We start from the raw sequence: 4,390 nt of genomic DNA, 5'->3' as shown, positions 1-4,390 counted from the left end.
GCCGTGTCCAGCATGTATCACGTCTCAAAACACAACTCAGGCACCTGGAGACCTCAGCTTCCTGCCTCGGTGGCAATGTGGGCACCTTCCTGCTGCCACAGCACCCATCAAGGCCCCAGGCCTTTCCTGAGGCCGAGGGTCTCCCAGCTGAAAGCAGGAAGAAGACCAAAGGCAAGAACATGCCTATGCCTCAGCCTCAGCGCAGGCCCCCGTCCCACCCAGACCCAGATCTGCTCACTTCCGGCCACGGGAGAACCCCCTGGGGAGTCATTGTCACCATCAGGGTTCCCACTTAAGTAACCAAGTAGACAGGTGACTTGCTGAGGTCACACAGCAGCTGGTGTGGAGCTGGGATCTGAAGTCCTGTGTGGGAATGTGGATGCTTCTACCTCAGTGCCAAGGCCCTTTGTGGTCACCCAAACTAAGTGCTGCTGGGCTTGGGAACTGTCCACGTGGGCCTGCCTCTTCTGGGCAGCCACAGGTCCTTCAGGTTACTGGTCAGCTGCCATGAATCCACCAAAGGTTTATCTCATGGTATTGAAATTCTATTCCTGGCCCTGGGGGAGACCAGCCGGGACAGATTCTCCAGAGCTGAGGTGGACAAGACAGGGGCAGGCGAGGGACCATGAAATCAACAGGTCAATAAGCATGTCCAGAAAAAGGAAATGTAAGCAGGGGGACACGCAGGTACCTTGCACCGAACAGTGTGAGGTCAGAGGTCCATACAAACCACCTTCGTTGCTGTGACGGCCCACCATGGGAACAGCCCAAATGGCCAGGTGTCTGCCCCACATGCAAAACCAGAAACATGCAGTCAGAACACGGGCTGGCAGAGGTGCGTCGTTCACATAGCAGACAACCAAGCATTCCCCCCATCCCTATGACAATGTTCCTCGGATGAGTGTGACTGGGGACAGGAGTGGAGAGGAATGAAGTTGTAGGGACAGGGGAGGCAGCACAGAGGGTGCAGGACCACGCACTGCCACTGCCCTTGAGCCCTAGATGTCAGGAGCACCAGCCAACACACCAAGCTCCAGGGACACTGACCAGCAAGGGAGCTGCTCGTCCCTACAGAAGGCTAGCAGTGCCCTAGGTGACATCCAGGTCCTGGAGAGTGAGCTAAAGAGGCCCACACAGGGTAGAAGGTACCTGAGGAACAAGGGGCAGTAGCCATGATGCGGCACGCTGTGACCAGGTCTGAGAGGATCACCAAGATGCTGACCTACCCAGGTGCGCAGGAGCCATCCTTCCCACAGATGCCAAGGACCGTGGTTGTCGCCCTACATGCATCGTCACTTCTCAACAGTTTGTGTTCCTGCAGGATGAAGTGTCCCCAGCACCCACCCATGTGTCCCAAGGACTTGTGCTGGTGACGAGTGTAAGTCACTCTCTGGAACAGCTGGAAACAGCGCGCCAAGTGCGCACCCCAGCCGCAAGGAAACCACAAGAGGTGAAGAGACATCCTAGGGTTGCACTTGGTTTATTTGGATGCACGTGGAGCCGTCTCCAGCAGGTCTTCACCACACACGTGGGTCAGAATGGAACCAAACCAACCTGGAGGCCCTAACCCACAAGAGCCCATGCCAGCACAGAACCTGCAGGACCACCGTCAGGAGCACCAGCCAACACAGCAAGCTCCAGGGACGCTGACCTGCAAGGAAGGACACCTCATTATTCCTGTTCTACTTCACCAAGTGTGAGCACTGAAAACTGTTGCACCACGAAGTGCCCTCGACATTGGCAGTCCACCTCCACCCGGATGCCACGCAGAAGATGCCTTGGGGTTCTGCCCTGTGAAGACCCTGCTTCCACCGCCCCCCACCCCCCAGGGCTTCAGGCGCTGGCCGACCCAGCACTGGTCACATACCACCAAAGCGATCACAGTGACGTCCTGCCCCATCCTGCTTAATCAGGCTTTAACTGTTGCTTTCATTCCTCAGAAACCTGCTGGTTAAGCCACAATCAGCCTGAATCTGCCAGGCAAAGTCCCCCACCACACATTCCCACTTCACTTTCCTTCCCCTCCATGGCCATGCATCTCCCAAGCCCAGCCCACGCACCGCTGCTCCCCATGTCCCCTCGAGCCCTCTCTCAGTTCCTGCCTTTGTTATGTTGCCTCAGCTAAAAACAGCCTTGGCTGCCTCGGGGTCTCACACCGATGGGTCCCTTTAAAAGCGCCCCCTCCTGTTGTCCCATGCACTTACTGATGTCTACCCTCAACCCAGGGCTCGTGCATACTGAGCAGGTGCTCCTCCACCGAGCTGTGCGCCTGGCCAGGACCACGCTTTTCTTTATGTCCTGTCCAAGGCATGGGACACAATGCCATGCTGAAAATGTCACCTCACAATCTGTGCTGACAACAAAGCAGGCAGCCAGGGGAAGGAAGAGGCTGCTTCAATACTAAAAATCCCACCAACAGTTACTGCCTGGAGCTGGACGCAGTCTCTGACTCTAGCCAGGAGGGGACAGGGTGCAGGAGACATAGGAATATCTGTGTGCCCTGAGCCCAAATAAGGGGTCGCTGCTCCCTGCCAAAGTGAGCTAGAGCTACCCCATCCAATATGGCGGCCATCAGGTAGGTACACTGTACCAGTCCCTCAGTCACACCAGCCACACAGCAAATGCTTAATCAGTCCTGTGGCTAGTGGCCACTCTAGACAGCCTAGAGAATGTCCATCATTGTAGCAAGTCTGTTTAACAGCACTGTTCTGGATCCAGTGATCTTTTGAAATCAGAGATCTATGCACACCTTCCTTTTGTTCGAAACACCTAACTGTATCCCAGTATTTCTAGGACAAAGACCAAGACCCTCACCAAGCCACAAGGCCCTGTGTGGCCTGGTTCTTCTGCACCTTTTTGGCTTTGCATGCTTTCTGAGCTAGGATGGTTTTCTTCCAGTTCCTCCTCCCTAGGCCACTGGGCCTTTGCACACACTATTACCAGGCTTTCTGAGCAAACGCCTACTTATCCAGAGTCCAGCTCAAGTCTCATCCTCGGAAAAGCTTTCCAGCCTCCATCTCCCTGAGATATACTGTGCTTCCCTTCAGAACATTCACCTCTGCTTAAATTAACCACCTCTTTTTTTTCTGCCCTGGTACTGGAGAAGGAACCCAGGGATGCCCGACCACTGAGCTACATGCAGTCTTTTTTTGTTCTTTGAGGCAGGATCTTCCCAAATTGCCGAGGCTGGCCGTGAGCTTCCAATCCTCCTGTCTCGACCTCCCAGTAACTGGGACTATGCGTGTGTGCCTCGGTGCCCCGGGAATGGCACCCTCGTAAGTGTGGTAATTTAACTTTATCTCCCCAGCTGTCCGGAAACTCCCCGGGAAAAGCCTTGGCTGTTTCACCTGTGTATCCCCAACGCTTCCCATGGCGCCTGGTCCAATACCACTAAGTTCTTCCGCCTGTTTGCAGTATCATACATGACCACCAAGCGGCTGCCAGAGTGCTCACACCTGTTACTGCAAAATTCCGACCCGGGAGGGCTCCCGGGACTTACTCTAGGTCAGGGTGGGGCTGCCTGGTACGGGCTGCACAGGCCACTGGGCAGGTGCGACAACACAGGCGCCGTTCCCCGGACCACGGCCCTGCGGACGCTGGACCCCCGCTGGACATACCTGGTCACCCACACGGAGGTCACTTTCTGGAGGGAGGCGTCTCTGCACGCCTTCACCCCACCGCCGGGGCCTGGAAGTTCCTCCCTTCCCGCGGAAACCCTGCGAAGAGAGCAAAGCAGCGGGGTTTAAGAGGACAGTCGCGCTCGGCTCACCCACCGCGGCCGCCTGCGCCGCCCCGGGCCCACTTCCGGGGGCATCGTCCGGGCCCCAGCGGCTCAGCGGGGCGCGGCTCCTCGGTTCCGTTCCGCGGGAAGGCGTGGGTGCCAGGGGCCCCGCGAGGAAGGCCTGGGGTCTCAGGGACCCCGGGCTGGTGGCAGAGGGTGCCGCGGCCAGTAGGAGGCGACAGCCGGTCTCCTCTACACGTGGCTTTACTCGCTTCCCACCCCGCTGGACGGAAGCAGCTCTGCAGACGCACTTCCGGCAGGAAGTGAGGATTTACCATCGAGACAGCAGCTAGAGGGTCGCCCTCGATTTTGAATTTGGGTCCTCCAAGGCGATCTTAAAGGGGCCGTGGCGCGAGATACGGTTAAAGGGGATGAGAGCCTTGGCGGCGGGGAAGGGCCCCAGTAGCAGGGAAGCAGAAGGAACCGCTGTTTCCTAACATCCTGCAAGGGTCTGGAGCCTTGCGTGCAGTGGCCCTCCTCTCCTCTTGCAATCATCTTATTTTTTTTTTTACAGATGAGAAATCTGGGGCTCCAGAGAAACCAAGTTACTTTCCCAAGCGCAGCCAGCTGGGAAGTGGCAGAGTCGGGTTCAAACCCAAGCCGTTCTGC

At 57.0% G+C, this 4,390-nt stretch overlaps 1 long non-coding RNA gene and 1 other non-coding gene across 5 annotated transcripts; both read right to left on the bottom strand.

Annotated features, from left to right (window-relative positions):
* Positions 1-1,464: 1,464 nt before the first annotated feature.
* Positions 1,465-4,020, bottom strand: LOC114082866 (uncharacterized). Of its 4 annotated transcripts, XR_011704940.1 has the most exons (4): positions 3,803-4,020; positions 3,618-3,716; positions 1,868-2,298; positions 1,465-1,651 (listed from the first exon to the last, which is right to left on the bottom strand). It is a non-coding gene; the product is annotated as an uncharacterized lncRNA (long non-coding RNA). The 4 variants fall into 4 exon arrangements; XR_011704937.1 differs by having other exon boundaries at positions 3,618-4,020; XR_011704938.1 differs by having other exon boundaries at positions 1,868-1,947; positions 3,618-4,020.
* LOC114082872 (small Cajal body-specific RNA 16) lies at positions 3,403-3,583 on the bottom strand. Its single transcript, XR_003581052.1, has one exon. It is a non-coding gene; the product is annotated as a small Cajal body-specific RNA 16 (non-coding RNA).
* Positions 4,021-4,390: the final 370 nt, after the last annotated feature.

Source organism: Marmota flaviventris, chromosome 17 (assembly GCF_047511675.1).
Source record: "Marmota flaviventris isolate mMarFla1 chromosome 17, mMarFla1.hap1, whole genome shotgun sequence".
Classification (NCBI taxonomy): Eukaryota; Metazoa; Chordata; class Mammalia; order Rodentia; family Sciuridae; genus Marmota; species Marmota flaviventris.
This window is presented reverse-complemented; position numbering and strand designations above follow the sequence as displayed.